This window comes from Melozone crissalis, unplaced genomic scaffold (genome assembly GCF_028551555.1).
Source record: "Melozone crissalis strain CALT ecotype California unplaced genomic scaffold, PUWL_Pcris_2 ptg000013l_1, whole genome shotgun sequence".
Taxonomy (NCBI): Eukaryota; Metazoa; Chordata; class Aves; order Passeriformes; family Passerellidae; genus Melozone; species Melozone crissalis.
In genome coordinates this window covers 40092590-40115128 of record NW_026535791.1, presented here as the reverse complement: position 1 = coordinate 40115128, position 22539 = coordinate 40092590, and the positions used below count along the sequence as shown (strand labels likewise).

Sequence of the window (22539 nt, the reverse complement as noted above, 5' to 3'; positions counted from 1 at the left end):
AGGACCACAGAGACTTTGCATCGAGCAGGAGCAGAGCTCTGACCCAGGAACATGGAATTCTAGTCAGCTCCTACAGTGTCAGCAGCACTAAACTCCTGGCAAAGAGCGGCCAGAGCTTTACAGCCTTTGTCATCATCACCAGTCTAGCACACACTAATGGATCTGGGTCAGGGAACAGACTGCATGCTGCCTTGAAAAGCTTTGGGGTTTTTTCAAATATCTGTCAAAAGATTGATGTCTAGGAACATTCTGTAGAAGCTGGACAGTATTGCTGTACATAGTAGAGTGTTTCTGGAGGCTGCTAAAAGAGCTCATTATGACCCCTGCTATACAGAGCCATTTCAAAAGCTTGATCAATCTCTCAAAGCATGCCAAAATAGCTTGAAGTTGTACTTTATTGAACTGTCCTAGAAATCTAAGTCAAAATATATTGATAAAATTGAACTGTTAAACAGAAATACTTTGCTTTATTTGGGAAAATGAGTCAGGTGGAGGATATTACCTCCAGTAATGTTAGCAGCAGTAAGACCAGAAAGAATATCTGTATGATTGAGTGTATAAATGCTGCTTTGGAGTTCACTGAATATTTATGCATTTTCTTACCTGTTTCTTGTCTGTTAATGAGGTCCTGCAATGAACATATGAACTCTATGAGTTATTGCTGGGATGGAATGACTGAGTGAAAGCAATCTGAAAAGCTGCAAAATAGCTAAAAGAGCACTCTTAGAAGTTAATATTTTTGCCTTATCCAAGAAACTGTAGTGATCATGCAGATTGGTGTGAATTAATGAATCTATAATTGTTCCTTTCTATATCAGTAGCTGCAAAAAAATTAAGAGCAAGAAAGGTATCTTTATGGAAATATTCAGGTTTTATTATTTTCTTTTTTATTATCAAAATTTCAGACAAGTGCTGCAAATGTTTTTTGGGCTCAGCACAGTCCTGTACAATGAAGCAGAAAGCAGAAATGTCGATTGGAGTGTGAAAAGCAAAAGAAAGAGAAACTGCTTTCTAAGATCTTTGATGGCTTACATGGACTAAACTCCTGACCTTCAAGCAAAGCATGAGACTCAACTGAGTGAAAAAAGTAACAGTGAATTTCAGGAAGAGTACAGTCAAAACTGGATTGTCCATTAACTATAACTTTTAAAGCTCTGCTGCACCCAACTTGAAGGAAATTTTTTAATAATGAAAAAGAAAAGAAAATAATCAGGGGGTGGTTTTTGTCAGTTTTAGTCCTAATTGTAACAACCTCTATCTTGAAAGTGATGCTTTGCATGATTGGTTCCATTATGTCTAGTACTGAGAGTCTGAACACTTTCATCTGCATAATGCTGTGATGGAGTATAATTAGAAAAATGCTATTTTGAGTCTGAAGAATCTTTCTGTTGCCCTACCCATCTCAAAACTATTGTCTCATTAAGGAGCTGAAAATTCTATTGTGTCATTAGCAGTTCAACTTTTCTTATATTTGACCAAGTGAGCTAAAACACAGTGAAACAAAGTAGCATATTGAAAACTTTCCCGAACATTCTTTTAATGTAGTCATCCCAGAGGGTGTAGCCTCCAAAACAGTTCAGAGAGAGCATTTGCAGCTATAAAATCATTGTGGCTCAAGTCCTTATTGTATGAGAACATCTTCAAGGACCTTACAAGAATAATTTTTTGCTGGCATTAATTCTGTAGTTGTTATTAGCCATTATTTATTTCATGAGTCCAGTCCTGGTTATGTGATCTTGCTGTGGTGAACAAGTGAGTGAGTTCCCAGTTCATTCACAACATGAGCTGCTATGTTCTGCCCTAAGGGTTAGGGAACACCTAGGATGTCACTTCCTTGGTCCCTGTGCCTGAAAGGGGGATATCTATTCTATAGTTTATATGGTGAATAAAGACACAATCCAGCTGCAAACAGCTGAACAACTCAAATGAGGGTATCACTCTTGAAATATAACACAGATATAATTACAACATCTTTCTAGAGCTAACACTTTTGATAACCTTCTTGGGAAAATAAGGATCAGATGTCCTTATCTGATTACAGTAAATAACCTACAGGCATCCCAGTTAAGCAAATTACCATCCCAATTAAGCTTCAGTTCTTGCTGATAAGTATCATTAGGTTTAATTCCATTCCTTGGGAAATGTCCTGATTAAGGCTATTTCTCAATTTAGTGGTATGTAATCTAATAGTTATAGGAAAAAAAAGTGACATTTGAAGCAGAAACGTGAAAGAAAAGCTGAATAGATTGGAATATGAGCATAGATTTGGATGAAATGCATCACAGCAAGCTCTGAAGAGGCCAGATGAAATATTGCCACAATTGCTTCAGTTGGTTTTGAAATCTCACAGGGAGCGCAAGAGTGAGTCCTGTGAAATATGCTTATTTTCTTTTCTTAAAGATAGTATCAGTTTGTTGCAAAAAAAAATCAAATGCCTCATCATAGGGAAAAAATTAGAAGATGGGGAGAAAAAAACCAATTATCTTCTTGGAAAAGAAGCTCCTCATAGGGGCCCAGATTATTTGTAGTTGAGGAATAATTTCTTGTTGAAATAAGATTGTTATTGATAGCCTATACAGGGAGCATGTTTCACCTGGTGAAAATGTGGGAAGTAGAAGAGCAAGTTCAATCAAATATATTGTACTACAGCAAAGCTGGATCTCCCATATTCAACTCAACAGTGCCTATTTATTATGATATTATACACTGATGTGTAATAAGGAGGTGAGGGATTATGTGAGGAATTGCATTTTGCCATGGAGGAGGCAGAAGGCAGCCAAATGTGCAGGAACCTCCCTGCAGGGTGTAGTGCTATCAGGGGCACTGGGGCTGGCTGGTGGCCTCCAACCTCTTCTCTAAGCCCTTTTTGAAAACTGCCAGAATGTTAAAAGGGAGTGCATCCAGTACAGCTAAAATGTTCTACCTCTAAGAACTCTATGCTGAGAGCATTACAGATGAGCAGCTTGTCGTTTTTAAAACACCAAGCAAATATCCTAGAAAAACTGCCAGGAATTTTTTCTGCTGTGACAGGAGGGACAGAGTGATTTTCTAAGTTCTGGTCGATCCCTGCTCCAAGTAGGGATAATACCAGTTCAGATTGCTCAGGACCATGCCCTGACAGCAAACAGGTAAAGGAGCTGGTAGAAAAAGATCTGTGAAGGTACTTTAAAAGCTATCAAACTCCAGAATTCTCTTATACTATTAGAAGACATAAACACTGTGTTCCCTTTAATTTGTGTTCTTATTGAATCTCTGAAATATTTAAACAGATTTTTTACCCCTGTTGAGGTTTTTTTATTCCAATGAGTATTTTAAGTTGGGTAAAGGCTTTCCCCAGACTGAGAAACTCTGAAAATACAAAAGATAAGTATTAACATGTAAGATAAGCATTGACTGTCATCTGTAATATGAAATCTAAAATTTTCTCCACTCCAAAAAGGATTTGAATGCTTTGAAATATTTTCCTTATAAATTGAGGTTTTGGTGGTTAACATGTTGTTCTTTCCAAAGCCTTCCTGGAAGACTAGAGCCCCTAGAACCACTACTGTACTACATAAAATTAGTGCTAAGTGATGGGGGAAAGCCTGTGCTTTTATATAATAACGGTTCATGTAATAATCCAGCGTCCAAAAGTCTTTCTTCCGTAACAGATGACAATAGTTACACAATCAGCAAAATACTTGATACTTCCAGGGACCTCCAGTGCAGCACTTGAAGTAGAAACTCAATTTATTTCTGATAATTAGAATTAAAAAATCAAAAGACTGCTTGTAAACGGGAATCCAATTTCCCAGTCAATCTCAGCAATTGTCAAAGGGCTCCTGCATAGAGTGGCACAATCAGAAAGGAAAATACAATCTAATCTATCACCACAGATACCTTTCTGCAGGATGTGACACACTAAAAAGGTCATTACACCCATCACTACAGCCTAACATTTTGCAACAGTGTGATTCTCCTTGTTTGTGAAGCATATGCTGAACAGAAAGGGAGCAGGGAGTTGGCTGTTATTTAAAGCTGACAGCCAAAATAACCCTCAGCGCTTTGCCTTCAACTTCAAGTGACTGAATGCCCGTAGGCATTGCTTGAGGGATAAAACTGCATGGTGTGTGAGTAGATACCAAGGCTGAGAGTTCCAGGTGTGATCCAGCCTTGCCCTTTCTCACTCATGATCTTCTCACTCATAGCTGCATTTCTTTTTTAACAGTGGGGTTAAACAAATATACTTTGAATCCACTCCTTTTACAAAAATAAGAGTTATTCAAAACCAGAAATCTGAAATTTTAGGCAGCCTTTAAATACCATGGATCTCCCTCAAACTGAATGCCTTATAAATTGTCTATGTGTGTGTACTTTCCATAACAAAAACCAAAGTGACTTTCTACCCTTCATAAAATTTCAAATGTTGGTATCACCTCTTTGCTGCAATCAGAAAACATTCATCTAAACAAAGCTCAACTTAATTGCTGTTAACTTCTGAACTCTACATTTATTCATTTATTTATTCACTTTATGAAGATAAATGAAAGCATTTTGGTTTTGTTTTTAGTGCTGATGCCAACTGATAGGCAATTTGTCAGTTTAAAATAAAACCATCCCTAAGCAGTGTTGAAAAACTGCTAATGGTTTAAATAATCAAGAACATTCTAAGTCTCTGAGGGCACTGGAACTAGATGAGAAAGTAGCACAGGATCTTGAAGTAGCACAGTACTCTGTAGATTAGGGAGGTATACTGAGAAAGTGACAAAGAATTTTTGGTGCAAGCAGTAAAAAATATTTAGAAAATTAAAATAAAAATTAAAACAAATTCAACACAAAACCTAAAACGTTGTTTTCTGAAGCATGGAAACTTCAGCACGTAGATCTCTATTTTAGTGGGTAAATCAGGTTGATTTACCACCTAACAGGTTGATTTATCCACCTAACTATCATTAGATTTTTGGACTTTGATAATTGCTTGACTTTGATAATAGTTGCCTTTTGCAACTATTGAATATCAATACAGTGGCCCTAGAGAGATCCAACTGAATGCTTTAGGGAAAAGGGGGCTAATAATCCTTAACTGCAATCATTAGGCAAATATTTAAAGGAATAGATTGTAAGTTAGAGACAAGATAAAATAATGACTTATTTAATAAGTTATACTAAGGCACTGACCAACATTATTGCATTTGGAAATCATGTTTCTAATGTTAGACAAGCTCTTCTGGTGATATAAGACTGCTAGGGAAAAAAAAAAAAAGAAAGGAAAACAAAACGAATTTTGAGCCTGGTGTGCTTAAATTTAGCCAAATTAGAACTTTTAGAGTATAAAAAAAAAGTATGGAGTTGTCTCTACAGTTCTATTTAAGAGTGTAAGTTGTAAATATGGATGCATACTGACCAGTAAGAACTGTTGCAAAGTAGAAGGGCTATAAGAGGAAAAGGGTGAAAAAAATGCAGCTTTATGGAAGATAAGTAGTATTGGTGTAATAAAATAGGTAGTGCCTAAGGGATGGAGAAACCATTCCAGCCTAATCACCACCTTCCCTCATTACATCTGCCAAAGGAGGTTTGGAGTTAAGGCTGTGTTGTTAAAAGACTTTAGGGTTCCCTGTACAGGAAGGACATGAACCTGGAAGAGAAAGGAGGCCACCCAGATGATCAGAGGAGTGGAGCACATCTCCTGTTGGATAAATCTAATAGAATTGGTATTGTTCAGCCTGGAAAAGAGAAGGCTTCAGGGTAACCAAACTGTGGACTCCCAGTAACTGAAGGGAGCCCACAAGGAAGAGAGAGACAGACTTTTTACAAGAGCATGTAGTGACAGGACAAGGGGAATTATTTCAAACAGAAAGATTTAGTTTAGATTCTGAGAAGTTCTTCACTGTGAGGACGATGAGGCCTCAGAACAGGCTGTCTGAGAAGTTGTGGCATCCCATCCCTGGAAGTGCTCAAGGCCAGGCTGGATGGAACTCCAAGCAACCTGGTCTAGAGTAAGGTTCTCGTTCCATCTCGTTCCTCTCTACCCATGGCAGAGGGGATGGAATGAGAATTTTATTGACCCTTCCAACCCAAACCATTGTCTGATTCTATGATAAGGTTAATCTATTAGAACTCTTGTACTGAGCAGAGGGATTCAGGAAGTTAGCCAACTGAAAATCATTAACAAGAGGGATGGCACTGAACTCATGTCCTCATCATGCTTGTAGGTATCTGAGCAAATATTGTTAGGAGGGAAATGCTCCTGGGATCCTTTCCTAAGGTTTGCTCTAATCATGTCTAAAAGACAGGGATAGGATTTAATCTTTGAATATAAAGTAGAAATGAGAGATGAAACCATCAGGCTCAGATAAAACTCTTGAGGCACTTGTCAAAGAAATAAAAGGTCTGGGTTCTATCTTTGTCTCATTTTCAAGAGTTCATAGCCACATTTCACTAGAGAAAAAAATAAGTCTGGTGATCAGTCCTCTCAGCAAATTTTTGTGAAGTCAAAAATGCAAGTCCCACAGATTGCATTTTATAAAGCAGGGCAAATTGAAATGTTAGAACTGAGTTTGCTTTCTGGTCCTGGTTTGTCTTTAATCCAGAAATTACTAAAAAATCCTCTCTAGGTGTTTTTATAGCACAAAATAAGCAACTTCAAAGCCAGAGATCCAAGAAGAAGTAATTTACTCGTTTTTTGCCTCCTCTTATATAATTGTTAACTGGAAGGTAATGATTTTTAAAATGTTCTGAATAATAAATTTTGTTGTTATGCAATGTGCTGAATTCCCTTTTCTCATAAGGAAGCGAATGATTATTCTCTACTGCCAGAGAATATTGGAGAGTGGAGAATCCTTTTCTCCTGTATCATCTGGCATGCAGAAATTTTCTGGTGCAGGGTTGCTTTCTAGTTCTTCTAGATGAAACTAATAGAAAACTTTATGCAATTCTAACAGTGACATGATCATATTTCATACATTTGTAGTTAGTTTTCAGAAGCATTAGCATGGGAACATGTATTGCCAACTTATCCTCTCATAAATGGTTTTGTTCAGCTTCCTCTTTTTTAGAGGCAATGTCATTTCAGAGCCCTTGACAGCTAAATAAGCATGTGTTACATTTAAACAACAACACTTAAAAACTAATTCCTTTGTCACTATCCTCAAAAATTAAAAACTAATTCTTTTGTCACTGTCTTCATATTTCATGGGATTTGTCTTAATGTTTAATATAGCAGCAAAATAGGTTTTTGTTTGCTCCTCAGATTCCAATCTGGGCTCAGCTGTCACTTCCCTCCCTTGCCCTCCCTGGTCATCATGACTGAATATTGTGCCTTTCCATCCACTTGGCCACCCTGGAAATTCACTTTTACCCTATGTCACCCACAAAACTCTTTCATTAAACAATAGATAAGTCCTTTTTTGTTTGTTATTTAACTGCATACTCCAAATTATTCATTTCTGATTAATGTTTGTAGAGTTTTACACAGCATTATAATAGAATTATCCAAGTTCCTCACACACAAAATTGATATTTTTACTGTATTTTATAGGTTCATTATTTTATTTTGCACTACAACAGCTAATGAATTTAGTACACAAAACACTGCTGACAGGAACAATTTCTCTGAGTTTTTCTACTCTTTTCCTTAATAACACAAGAAGCTTCTCTTAAGCACTCCAATTTTTTTTCAGTCCTTTTCTGTAACATATGAAGATAAATTTGCCCCAAATGGCAAATCCCCCAAATGGCAAAATGTATTGTAAAGTTTCCCTCAAAGGCTTTAATGGGAATCTTTACCTGGAAAATCATACATAAAATATTAGCTTTTTTTTTTTTAAACTAGCTAGTGAGACATTTCTCTCCAGACATTAAATATGAATGATTCTCCTTTTTTGTTTATCATTTAATGTTCATGTTCTTTCCACCTTTTAAGGTATATCTGTTTCACATAGTAAGCATAATAAAATAAAATTGCAGAACTGCTAAGGATATTATGGCTAAGCCTGTGAGCTGTACCAGTGAGGTTTTACTGCTTGTAAGAGTTGAAAAAGCCCTGTCTAGGGGGTGCAGGCTTGAACCACATGAGCAAGCTGAGGTTAGTGTTAGTTCAGAAATTTCAATCACATACAATTTTACACTTAGGCTTAGGTAATGCCTTTGAAAGAGTTTATTACTCAGTATCTGATTCAACATCTAATAATTTTCTTTATGTTTGGTTGTTTGGTGAATGTGAAGCTTTTCCGGGCTGACATTTTACCAATTGTTTTATAACTTAAGAGCAAGAAATAAGAATGAATATTCATTGTATGAAGTAGCTAACATGGAAACACGACAGGTAAAACCATCAAAAAAAGATTAAAAAATATGGCAAACTTTAAGATCTGACGTAGAACCCCTTCCCCAAATACTGAGCTAGTTCTTTTTTTTATTAGTTATTTTTGGGTTTTGCATCTGTCTCTTCATTAAATGTGCTTTCACACCCATTCAATTAATATGTATTTTAATTTTTTTTGTTGCATTTTTTGGTTAAAATCAACTTTTACCTACACATCTTAGTCTAGTCCCACTGGAAACTTTGGCAATTAGATTTTCCATGGTCTCCCTAAGTCTGCTACAGTTACATCTGCTTGTACATGGTTTACTGCGGCATCTAGTATAGATAAGAAGGGCACAGGTCAGAAGATAAATTGGACTGTGCCAAAAGTCAGAATATACTCTTTGAATGTAACCTTATGACAATTTAAATAATTTATGTCATTTACTGATCCTTCAGTAAATAGATACTTGATGAAGCAGTGGAAAGTTAAGATCCTTCTGGGTGAACTGTTCTGAGTGAACTGTTTTACAACAAGCTGTACACTGATAAATTCATGAGTAGTCTGTGGGCAGCTGCTAAACCTACCATTACCAATTGATCTGTTTTAGCCCTAGCCTTTGTAAAGCAGTCCTATCTCCCATTGCTGTGGGCATGCTAATACAAGTTTAGCCCCACTGATGTAGAAGGTTTCCCTCTTTCTTGGGACAAACGTGGAGTCCTGATCTAGCTTTCCTCAGACAGGAGGCAGAGACAGAAATTCACAGCTCTCACATTTGCCTCCCTTTTGGGTTTTTCCCTGGGAACAGATACATTAAAAGGGATATCCTCTCCACTTGGCAAAAATTATCTATATTGCCAGGAGGATGTATTTAGCTTTGCATTTTTTAAACACAGTTTTGGTTTTTCCATGCTGGAACTAAAATGCAGACTTCAGAGCACAGAACTCTCTAAAAGGGTAGCAAAAAATCCTACAGGCACTACTATACTTAAAAGACATATTTGAGAGTAGGGTTGTTAAGTAGATAGTATAATTCAGGGATGGGACAGTGATGGGTGCATAGGAGAGGTGTGGTGCTGACATCTAATACTGGTAATAAAAACATTTTAAAAAATTAATTGTATCTATCTAGTTTTATTCTCTGAGACTTTCTGTGATTCAACTAAGAAAAGCACAATATTTTCTTCTGTTTTTGATATTGAAGTATCAGATTCTTTAAGCCTGCCTTGATCCTCTAAGGAGAAAAAGTATAAAGTATTGTGAAATTTAAATAAATATGTGGTGTCCTTATTTGACTAATACTGAGAAACATTGAAGTCTTAAGTCACAAAGATCCTAGCAAACAATCCTGAAGTCAAATGATCAAAAATAAACTAGAGAACTAATGCATTATGTTGTTATGGCAACTGAATATTTAGATTTAATTTTATGTAAGCAGAACTGCAAGGATTATCCTGGGCAAATACAGTAAACATATTTGCAAACAATTTAAATATTCCCATCCAGATATTCTATCTCTAGTAATCGTCAGTTATGTTTACTCTAGAGTTATTTAATATTCTGGATTCCCAATGACTTTACCATTAATCTGGTTCTATACAATTTTATAGTATATTTTTGGCAGCTGAATACTCATTGTCCAATCTGATTTCAGCTAGTTCTGGTTTTAGGTTTTATTTTTCTCTACTGCAGCTGTAGGTTATTTTTCCCCTTCTTTGGCTGTTTCTTTAAACAATAGTAATTTCCTTGTCATCTGTAGGCTAAACTGCCTTTTTTTTTTTTTTTTTGGCCAGATAATCAGTGTGCAGTTCCTTTATTCCTCCCCTTTTTTCTTATACCAGTAGCAATCTGTGTTGCCTCTGAACAATTTATGGCAGTATATGTGAACTGCGGATCCATCTCAATGTGGTTGAGATTGTTCTGTGCTGATGTATTTATAAAGAAGCCTGTCTTCATAAGGAGACTGGTTTTCACTTAGGTTCAATTCAGGTTCTCAAAGCAGCTGTTTTTCCTCCAATGATACAAGATATTGAGCAAATGCTGAACATAGTGTGTAAAGAGCGGTGGTCTTTTCAATGAAAGAGGAAATCAGATAAAATATGATTTTTATATGCAGCCTTCAAAATTGTTTTGTTTAATATTATATCTCTAACTGCATTTGCCATTATCAGTGACACATTTAATATGAAAGTGCATTGCAAATGTAAAAAATCACTTGATTTTTCACAGAAAATTTGAATTAACTGTTTCTAATATATTGTTTTGAAGCTAGTAACTTAATGTACTAATGCAACTGCATTTTCTAAACACTGATTGGCTCCTTTATTAGTGTTAGTTTCAAAAGGAGCAAAATTTAACCACCCTTTACTGTTAATCTTTACTAATGTGTGCAGGATCTCATTCTTTTATTCAGTTTTACTGTCTCAGCTTCAGTAGTGCTTCTATTTCTCACCTAAGAACAATTTTTCCACTTACATAAGAAAAAAAAATGGAAAAGAAACTTGGAAGAAAAATCACATTGTTTTCCATGTGCATTAGGAAAAGTGATAAACAGAGTCATTGAATATATTTGCAAATTTTCCTCTAGGGCAAAGTATACTTGAGCAGAACACTTTTTTTGCAATATTTTTTCTCTGCAGTAGGGAGGAAAAACTATTATACAGTCTACTTTACAGAGCTAGGGAAGTGTGGGTCTGCCAATTAAATTGGTTTACAGGTATGCAGGCAGACAGAAACACCTCATCCAAATCAAGCAAGGAAAGAACTCATTGCTGAAAAAATAATGAGCAATGCCTCCAAGGAAAAGCAGAGTTCATTATGCCTTGTTTCACCTTCAACTAGCTGAAACAAATAGTTGCAATTCCTACATAAGCTTTTCTTATCTGATCAAACAATATTCAATAGTCTTGCAACAGATTATTTTTAGGTGTAACACTTGTAAATCATAAATATGAACCGCCAGGAGGGTAGCTGCTCTAATGTTAGCTGTGCTATAGTTTCAGCTATGTTAAAACAAATAGACTTGAAACAGTCTCAAATTGACTTCTATTTGATAGTCATGAGATTTTTGCCATAAGAGACAAGTTATTTTCATTATGTGTAATATAGTCTTTCAATGTTTGGCACATCAATTTTTGGCTGTTGTGGCTTCCAGCATGTGGCACACATAAAATAAAGAACACTGCTTAAAATATTTGGGCATTTCATGTTGCTGAAATGGTTATGTTTTCAAGTGTGATTGCCTAATATACATACTATATAGTAAAAGGCTAGATTCATTGTAATACATAAAGAGATCAGAATTTTTGTGATCAAATATGTGGTTTATGTAAAACTCCACAGTTACACTGGCACTAGGCTATCGTAAGGCTAATGAAACACTAAGTAGGATCATCATTTATATGTTATGCTTATAGATGTTCATAACTTAATTTCAAATTATTTGGGCCTTATTTCAATATTTTTGGATTTATGATTTATTATGGTAACTGTGTTAAGTGAAATCAATGAACCATATAATTTACCATCAATGGTAGTCATTGCTAGACATTCATATTAAATAGAAGAAAAAATTCTAGTGGGTAATTGTGAAATAGCTACTTCAACTACAAAGATTCTTCATATTCTCAACACTTAGTAAGTACCTTAAATAATGTGAATTTATACTCATTAAAATTTAGCTCATTTTCCATATCAAATTTGTACACATACATTAGCATCTTTTAGACAGGAACTACTGAATTTGTAAAAAGGCATAAATATTCTGTGTCTTCAATTTAGTCTAACAGTATTTGAAACTCAGGGCTTAAGTATAATTTTTTGCTAATTTCTAAACTGAAACCATGAATAATGAGAGCTGTCAGTCATACATTCACCAGACAGCCATGATTTCTCATATATGATGCTTAGTGACTTCATCCACCAGTCGTGTGAACTTGTACATCTTCAGGTACCTAAGATGGACCCAAAACAGGTCTTCCCCTACACTGTGCAGTTCTTTGTTTTTCCCAGACCTTGCCCTTATTTTTTTCTGATTTGCTGGTGGAGGCTGAGGCAGAAAAAGTCATTGAGTCATTAGCTTTCTCCTTGTGTTAGATAAGCAGGTCTCCCACTTCCTTCCAGAGGGGGCCCACATTTTCCCTACTCTTCCTTTTGTCACTGACAGGCCTATAAATGCTGTTGTTGCTTCTCTTTTTCTTTTGATCACTATTAAATTTTTATTATCATCAATATTGAAAAAAGACCTGCGTGCAATGGAACAGTTGGTATCCATACATTAATATATTTCTGATTTGAATAATGTGGTGTAAGAACAATTAAATGCAGCCTACAATACCAGTTTGCATTTTAATGAATGCTGAGTATTTCTTATAAAACAGCCTCTGCTTCCCTACACACTTCAAGTAGAGATCAGGAATATCCTTAAAAATCATTCAAAGATTTTTGGGATTAGTAATGTATTTCCCTAAAAGGAGTTCCATTTGAGATGGTATTGGTAAATGATATGGATTGATAAATGCTCAAAGATGTGATTGAGTGGTCAAATCAAGAGCTGTCCATTTTATTTATTTATTTAAATCAAGAGCTGCTCATTTTATTTATTTTTTTTTTAATAATGAGTCTTTGGTCCAATTCTTTTGAACACTTAAAGGTAATTTATCCAACTGTTTGTGAACACAGAATTAAAACAGCACAGTAATTTAACTAAAATATCTCTTTGGCGAAATCTATTCCAACAGAATGTCTGTGCTCTCTGAATGCACTCCAGCAATTGGTTGTACTCATTGAACAAGACTTGGTAGAGTACTAGTTCAGTTAAATAATATTCTGGTCCAAGACTGAAGGAAGCATCATCATGTCAAAAAAATGAATGAATGAATGAAAGGTCTCTTAATGATTGTAGCAGTATTTTTTCTCCTGCCATTGCTGATAAATTCATATAATTACAAATGTGCTCAGCTGTTGCAAAACTCAGAGCTGAACCCTGCTTACAATTTCTGCTGCAGTCACAGTAGAACTTCTGACACCAATATGATATTCTTCTGTAATTACTAATATTAGGTTTTTAACTAGACTTGGTTTTTTTTAATAGGCAGTTAAATATTAGAGGAAGGAGTTTTTGAGGATTGTCCGATTCTGTCACTTTTCAGCAGTAGCTCACTCTAATAACCACTCCAAGTCAGTATATTGTAATCAGGAGATAAGAGATATTCATTGACTGTGCATGAAATACTGAGTGGGTTGCATTCACACCCCAGGCTTCTGGCCAAAACCAGATGCTGCAGCTGTCATTGTTTGGTCCATCTGGAAATTAGCTATAATGTGCTAACTTCATTCCCCCAAACGGCCTGTGGCTGAATTGTCACAAAAAATGAGTACAATGTCTTGGGAAAAAAAAGCAAGACAAAAGAACTTAAAGATTTTATTCAAAATTATCTAGTTTGTGATAATGACTGTAGTATTTAAGTCCTTCAGTAGTGTATTGTGTAAGCAACATGACTAACACATTCCCAGAAATGGCAGAATTGGGTGTGATATGTGATAAGGGGCACAAAAACACCCCCAAAAAACCCCACCACAAAACACCCCTGATGGTCTGTTTCCAGCAACAGAATACACTTGAAATGAAGGGTAAACATCTTGAATGAGTCTCAGTTATATAGTGGTGCATCTGCTTTGTATACCAGTTTTTGGAAAGCTAAGCATATCAATGAAGAGCTGTGTTTAGAAGTCTCTGACATTTCTAGGTCAATTATACATCTTTAGGCTGGTCTTAGTAATAGTTTGACATTATATATAATTTTTGGCTTGAATTATAAGCAGACAAGAAAGGGTCAGAAGAAAGGAAATATCTCTACATTCATTTTACCAACAGGAAGAGGTAATACAGAGCTTTTAGTTCTTTTTTCTGCCTCCAGTCACATAGCTGTAAGATTTTTAAAGGCTCTTCTGCCTTCCATGGATGGATATAGCCCTGTTTCTGTCTCACAACCCTATGTTCAAGTTAGAACTGGGCATGTATCCATCCCCCAGCACCTGATGAAACAAGGCTTTGGTTCCTACAGACAAAAGCTGATTTAAGAGATTTAACCCACTGCAAAGCTCTCATGTAATACTCTAGACAGAGTCCACCTTGGAAGCCATGATGACACATGCTGTTGAACCTATCTCCCATGAATTAAATATAGTCTTAAGTAAATAGCTTTTCTGTATGGTGCTAGGGAAAATCAAGTCACTTCAGGATCCATGAATGCCAACATCTGAAGTAGAAGCAATAATTTTATATGTCAGGCTGAAAATCAACTTTACTGGTTCCTTTGACCGCTAAGTTTCAAACATGCTGCTTCCTTAGTATCCCACTTTCCTTATACTCCTGTCACTGCATTCCTTCTTACAGAGAGAATAAGACGATGGAGAGACTGATTTCTGCCTCTCACGAGCCCCAGCCTGTACACAGAGTACTTCAGTACAGCTTCAGTATCCATCTGGGAGTCGTACCACATGTAGGCTCCATTTATATGAAAACCAATTCATAGGTGCTTAGAAAATCTATAGGATCATTTCAAACCTTTATGATTCTTCTTTCAATGAAAGCTGACTTCCCTTAAAAAGTCCAGTACTATGTTTAAAAGGATATAAGTTTGAAAAACCGGTTTATTAGCTTGACTTTCAAATATAAATGTTAATTTCAATTTTTAGTCATCTTTATCCTCTTTTTTTTTGAGAATACATCAGGCTTGCTCTTTTCACAGAATGCTGTGATTTCCTTGTTCCATCCTCTGCTTGGAAGAATGGATTTTATTCAGACTCCTTTGCTGTGTTTCCCAGTTCTCAATATTGTTTGTTTACAATGATCAGGAGCTGCTGGAGACCAGAACTGAATAAAGTTTGCCATCAGCCTTGGATGTTGAATAATCTGGAATTTCTTGGTGTTTCATAGCAAGCTTTTGTACAGCACAGCAAGAGGGTTGTAAAATCTTTCTTTCATGTATTGAAAAGAAAGCATGAAGTGAATAAGTAAATATGATATTCATATTGGAATATCCTGTTTGCTGAATCTCTTCACAAATTATATGTGTGCACCTTAGAAATGAAATTCTATCTTTCTTGAAGAAGGCAAATAACAGAGAGTTTAGAATTAGAAAGTTTTTGGAGCATATTATAAATAATGGCTACAGTTTTTAATATCTAAAACAAATTCCTTCATGAGAATAGAGAGGAAGTAAAATAGGGTGGGTTTGCTTGTTTGTTTTTTGAAGAAGAAATTGTTAGCTTTAAGAAATTTACAGGGAAAGTTTGATAGACAAGCAGCAGGAATTTTACAGGGAAAATCTGATATTTCTATAAAGCCAGTCCAGCTTTCTAGATTGCTAATACTAGCCCTGGAACTTAGCTCTTGGTAAGTCCTAGAATTTTAGCCTCAGCTGCTTTTAATACTAGTCAAGAATGACGTCATAAATTAAATTTTATTTTTCACTCATAAGAGGCTAAAAAATCATATCCAATGAAGCTAAAACAAGCTGTGTGAAGTGCTGATAGGAATGTTGTATATATTCTCATTGCATAAGCAGTTGCTTGATAGGATCTCCATAAAATATTTAATTAAGATCAAAAGAGAAAAATATTTTAGAGATAATTTGAATGCAATATACCTCATCTATGTGAGGATTCTGACATGTCTCAGTTTTAGAATTTGGAATTAGAAAGAAAGACATTAATTAAATTCTACCCTTCTTGTAGACAGAATGGCATGATATGAGTGTAATTATTTAGTGGAGATAAATGCCTTTGTTTTTAGTTTATTCAATCAACAAATGCAGCATGACTAATTAGAAAGAGGTATAATTTATTTTTGAAATATAAATTTTAAAATATTTCAAAATAATCTTATTTTAATTTTAGTTAGTCATTATTAGGTAGTAATTTATATTTCTACAGGTACTGCTAGGTAATTGGAACTATATAGAAATGGAAACAGTCAGTACTGGACAATTTTAAAATAATAATCATGGAAACTAGATATTGTTAATATTAATGGTATATTAAAAAGCAAACAATAAACCAAAATTCCAGATCTTTAGATCTGAAGTATAGAATGTTTTTCTTCCTGTTCTTCCTAAGTTAGGAACTTGTTCTAGCAAAGATTAACATTTTCTAAGCTAATTAATGATTTCCTGAAATATAAGGGTTGGGTTTTTTTTTACTTTATACTTTTTATTCATGCAAATTAGAAACAAATGGAAAATTCATAGGAAAAAAATATTCTGAAATACTGTCTGAGTCTGATTGTAAATTAGAGACTTTCAAAATAAAAATGTAATGATTTTCCAAATAACAAATAGATTAGTGCTGGAAATAAGTAGTAAAATGTTTTTATTCCAAATGGAAATTAGCCCATGATAGAAATTCATGATAAAAATGTGGTTAGCAAAATTTGACAAAGTTACTATGTATATCCACATAAAATTGTGGTTCACATATGGTGGTGTGAACTTTTAAGATCTTAAAGCCAGGTAAAATTTTAAGCCAAGGGTAGAATTTGCTGATAGCTTTTCAATAGATCAATTTTCTTTTTTCTAAGGTTTTCCCCAAAATTCTGGGATCAGATTTGCCCCAGGTGACCATATGAAAACACCTGCAACACCAAAATGTACATTTTCACTGAGAACTTTTATTTTCCCTTTAGTCCGTAAGATCTAACAAGTCTGAAGGGCTGTTTATTTCATGTTACTCCAGACATCTGCACTTGTCAAGGTAAATTACAGACTGAAAACCTTAATTTATCTTAAATACTTGTGAAGTCAAGGAAAATTATGGTGTATAAGATGGCGCCAAGCTAAGATCAATCCATTCCTCTCTTTTGTATGACCTTAAATGTATAGGCACACAAATGTTTAGGCAGAAATCATGTCATTAAAAAAAATATTCCTTCCCCTTCATCTAAGCATCCTTTTTCTCTTAATGGTTTGGGCAACAGTCCAGACAATAATAGGAAGCACAGTTTTACAAGGCAAATATTATTAAAAATAAAAAATTAATACTGTGAAAGACAAATATACAGTATGCCAATTACTGTGGTAAGTAACAGTGTGAGCTCATTATAGCAGAGTCATAGAAGATAATCAGATAATGCAAAGGATCATGTTAATCTGTGCACAAAATGCAATTCATATTATCAGGAAAAAAAAAAGTGACGTAAAATAGTGTAAAATTTATCATATTCTCCAGCATTCCTGACCAAAAAACACACACCAATAATGCTTCAAAAAGAGTTGTTCTATGTTTAAGTTGTTTCCTTTCTGTCAGCCAAGAAACTTTGGGCATTACAATTGACATCTGTGAATATCCATGTCCTCCCTTAGGTTTCAGAGAAGCAAAAGATTTTAATAACAATCAAGAAATGCTCACGAGGACAGATTTACTGGGTCTTTGGGACCATTCATCAGTATAGTGTAGGGGTAATTCTAAAACTATTCTGAAAAATTCTGATTAATGAATGTCTCAAGAGAATAAGACACTGCATGAAGATCAGGAGAGCCCTGGCCCTGCCTGCAGAGCCAGCATTTGCAATTGAAATGTAATAGTACATTATTTACCTAAAGAGCTGTACTGAATAGTGTGTCCCAGTATTGGTGCTCCTGCTGCTATTGTGGTTGAAGAAGAAGAAACAGTAAAGAAAAGGAAAATCACTGAGTGGATATACTGGCCTTCAATATCCTTAAAAAGCAATTGTTCTCCTACAACTCTCTGTAAATGTCTCTTTTTCCCGTAACATAAATTCACCACATCTCTTTCCTATTTTTTTGTTCCTTCTCCTTGTAACATTTCTTTCATTCTGCTAGTACCAATTACTTTTTCTCTCAGAGGGCAATTTGTTAATACATTATTTGTTAAACTCTGCCAAGTTCTGCTCTAGAGTTGTAGCTGTTCTCTCTATTTCAGAACTAAAGAAAGGCCTGTGTGCCTAAAAGCTTGTCTAGTTTTTGAGGTTTTTTCCCCCAGCTATAGTACTTTGGTCTAATAAAGATTTGTCCTTTATTACAAGTCTTGTTTGCCTGCACTATGCATGAGGCCTGGAACATGTAATAGTGAAGCTATTCATATGGCAGTATAAAGTCAAGGGCAGTCCAGGCTATCATCACTTCTTTACCAAGTTTCATTTCAATAATTTTTCTCTAAGAATCACTTGTAGTGAAAGCATTTATATTTTATTTAATAATAATCTCTCTTAAACTTTGGAAAAACTATGCTTCTGAATTATGTAAGACTGGAGCTACAGGTAGCAGATTCTGTTAGAAAACTTTTCTGTCTTAAGCATTATTCAGCTTTGTTTCACTTGTGTTCTCTCAAACTCTTGGAATTTACAAATGTCTTTTGTGCCCCTCTGCACTCCCTTCTTGTTCCCCTTTCTGTAGACAATTGTCTCTTTTCTTCTTCTCTGGCTTGAGGGGAGCTATAAATTCCTGAAAGAAAAGGAGAAAGAAAGTGCTATAATTACCAGCCCAGGCACTTAGCACAGGTAGGAACTAGCTACCTCTGATTGCTAACAGCAGTGTGGCTGCTTTAGAGTGGAGGAGGAAAAGCTTTCCATAACCACCAGCTGAAAGCATAAGCTCTCATTCTAAGACTAAAAGAGCTGAGCCAATGCCAAGGATAAGGAAAGAGAGTAATTCCCTGTTTTGTGCAAGCAGTTTGTGTCTCTTTCACACTTGGGCAAGAGTGTTGAGGAATACTCTTCTTCACAAGAATTTGCAATGCTAGAATTGGTGTGTGATGTTCTTCTTTTTTTTTTTTTTCTTTACTGGTGGGTTTAGAAGATTAATTTAATCTTAAAAGTTTATAATTTTCTGTAAATCTCTTCAACCTCTTGCTTCTTTTTATTTGCACTTTCGTAAGCATCTTTGGTTGGTTACAGTGTGCATGTGGAAATAAGGGATAATAAATGACCACATAAAGAAGACAAAGAAGACTAATGAACTAAATCAGAAAATGTCACCTGTTGGACTCAGACGGGACTGCAATGCTGTTGCTGTGTGGTGCTTCAACTTAATAGATTTTAGGTTACTCAAAATAGAACCCTTCAGCAAATACCATTTCCTTGTCTCACATCAAATAAAAGGAAATAACAATCAGAAAAATGAAAATGTTTTCTGAAGGGGAAACCTGGAGACCCTGAATGTGGTTCTGGGTTTTCTCTCTCTTTTCTTTCTTTTCTTTTTACCTCAGTCTATGAATAGGAAAATAATAAAAGATTTTTTTTTTCCAAATTTGCATCTCATTTGGTTCTTCATTTATCTTTCCCTTAAAGAGTTCATAATTTTAGCCAAAATATCTTTTTCTTTGGCATTTTCCTCCTTAAGAATGAATAATTTCAATACCTGTTCCAATGTATGAGCACAAAAAGCAAAAATAACCCCACAAAAACAAAACAAAACAAAACAAAACAAACCCAAAACAAAACAAATGACAAACAAAAAAAGAAAAAAAACCCACCCCAAACTACAAGCAACACCCCCCCCCCAAAAAAATCAACTCTAACCGCTCCAAAACAAAAGAACAACAAAAAAAACCCCAAAACAAAACAAAACAAAACAAAAAAAAAACCACAACAAAAACAAATGTCATATGTAACCTACATTTCCTGCTACACTTTGGTCCTTTGCTTTTCAGGAATTTATGTAGAGTATGTGTCAATCATCCTTTATCCACCTTGCACATCTTGCTACTCCTCATAGTCTATTATATGAAAGACATTCTTTTTCCAAGGGATATCCAAAATGAAGATGTATCTCAGAGATTGAAGCTGCCTGCTGCTGTGCCTGCTGTCATTGCTCCTGTCACCAACATAAATGCAAGCAATCAGAGCAACAGTGAGGCAGACAGAAGTGGTGACAAAAGCAATAGAGCTGGGAAAAGAGGTTGCAGTAATGCCACAGTTGCCATCATTTACCTGTGTGAGGAGAGTTCAGCTCATGCTCTGCTCTATTTTAATAACTGGAAAATAAGGTGTTGCTTATCTTTTCAGATTGCTTCTCTTTAGACCTTATGCAGGTTTCTGTGCATGTTTAGTTTCCAGAACTCCAAGTAGAAGCTAATTCAGGAGGACTGTTCACAGAACATTCAATTGAAAATCAACATATGTGCACAGGATTCCTTCCTTATGCACAAGAAAATCCTTTTTTAAACACAAACACAGTCTGATCAGTAACTCCATTTATTAAGTGAACATCCTCCTTTTTTAGTGAAAGGCTGGCAATTTATTTTCAAATTTTATGGGCAGAGGGAGGAAGACAGAAAAACATTAGAGCGATGTCACAACACTGTAATAACCTCTTACATATGCAAATGAAATAAAGAATGCAAACTGGTGCTTAGGGGTTCAAAGTAAGTTCATAAATTCCATTATCTCAGTTTCTCATATTTTTATGTTAAACTTGTCAATTATAACTTTAGTATAATTTTAGAGATAAATTTAAAAGATAAATAGAAATATTTTTTTGGATACAAATTCAACTAAAGTTGTCAGCTTAATTTCACACAAAAATTCTGTACTTTGCTAAGACCTGATGAAGAATCTAAAATTGGAAGACTGGACTGAAAACTGTTGCAAAAGAGAAAGTATAATACACTCCCAAGTACCTAACTTTTCTTTTTTTTAAGAGCTTTTGTAAGAGTCAATTTGCATAATGCTCATTAGCTGATTGAAGAAGTTTGAAAGCTTACTCAGTTTTGTAGTCTATATCCTGAACTCTCCTGTATTTCAGCCTAATGATAATGGGGACTTGATTCTTAAACTGTACTGGAATCAAAATGTCTGAGTTCAGTTTTCAGATTTCTAATAAATGTCCCCATTACTTTCAGGAAGTCTGAACCTCAATTTTTCATCATTAAAACAGAATACAATTTTTTTCAGTCTTTTGAAATAAGAAAAAGAGTACATTTTATAATGTGCTGCATGATATCTAGCCTAAGGATTCACAATCCCCTTCAATGTTTATTGGCTCTGCTACAGAATAGAGATATAACCTTTTAATTATGTTTGGGTTCAACTGAACAGTTTTCAAGGAGCCACCGTGGGTGAGATCAATTCCTCTCCTGCCTAGCTAGATGTTCTACCTTCCACAAGTCCCCTGAGGGCAAACAGCCCAGAGGAGCAGCTGAAGCTGCTAATGGATGAACATAATTGGTGGGAGAGTGCAAGGGGTATGCCCTTCACTTTTCAAATAAGCAGGATCTGCTCACTTGGTAAAGATGTAACTGACTATACTGTGTAAGAAGTTTTCTGTATTTAGACTACACAGTAACAGTTTGAGTTATTTTCATAATTCTACCAACATACAGCTCACTTCCTGCTTACTCAGTCCAGGTCATGTTAATTGAAAACCACTTTTCTGAGTAATGTAACAGCTCGTGGTAATAATTTTCCTCTATTACTTTAGAAAATTAAAGAAAATAACTCCAGTCATCACTTCATTGAAGAAGATTGGACTCCAATACTGCTGAGTGTATAATCATGGAGTATGTTTTGTATTAACCCCACAGTGGGAGAACTGTGTAGGGAAAACGATAGTGCTTGTGAGTACAATTGATTAGTCATCTCAGGACAGATCTAAGAGCTAACTTAGTCACCTGCAATGACATAAATTTATGTAGGTGACATTTAGGAAGCTTCCTGAAGGTCACAATTTATGCACATTACATGGTCACCCCAAAACTGAGACAAGTGAGAGAGTCTGTTCAATCACAGATCTTGAAAGACTAGGGACAGGGGACTAGGCATGGCAACATTGCCATACATTAAAAATCTTAGGGTGTGCATACCCCCAAATCAGTGTGTTTCCTTTCACATACAAGTGTACTTAATGATAACTTGTGAAAAACAGGCAAAACCAGGAAAAAAAATTAATAAAAGATGCACCTTCCAAAAGCCTTTTTTGACCTAAAGCATCAGCAATAAATCTTACCACCTTCAGCTCTCTAGCAGGAGCAGTAAATCAAAAACTCAGTTAATCAGATACATATATTACTGGTATTCTGTTTAGTTTTATTTTATAAATGATCCATAATACCTGCAAACCATATAATATTTTAGGCTGCAGATCCTCTGACTGAATCTAGATGCTCAAAAGAGAATTCAATTGGCTGCTTTTCACTTCTTCCTCACTTTGAATGTATTTATGAGAAATTTTACCCAACCAGCACCTTCTCAGGATTCTTCATCTAGAAAGAATTCCTGCTTTAGGCAGAGCATAGCCAG

The 22539-nt window shown here is 35.3% G+C and overlaps 1 protein-coding gene across 1 annotated transcript in view; it reads left to right on the top strand.

Annotated features, from left to right (window-relative positions):
• NALF1 (NALCN channel auxiliary factor 1) overlaps positions 1-22539 on the top strand; it is a 434847-nt gene that overhangs the window by 269245 nt on the left and 143063 nt on the right. The window lies entirely within an intron of this gene.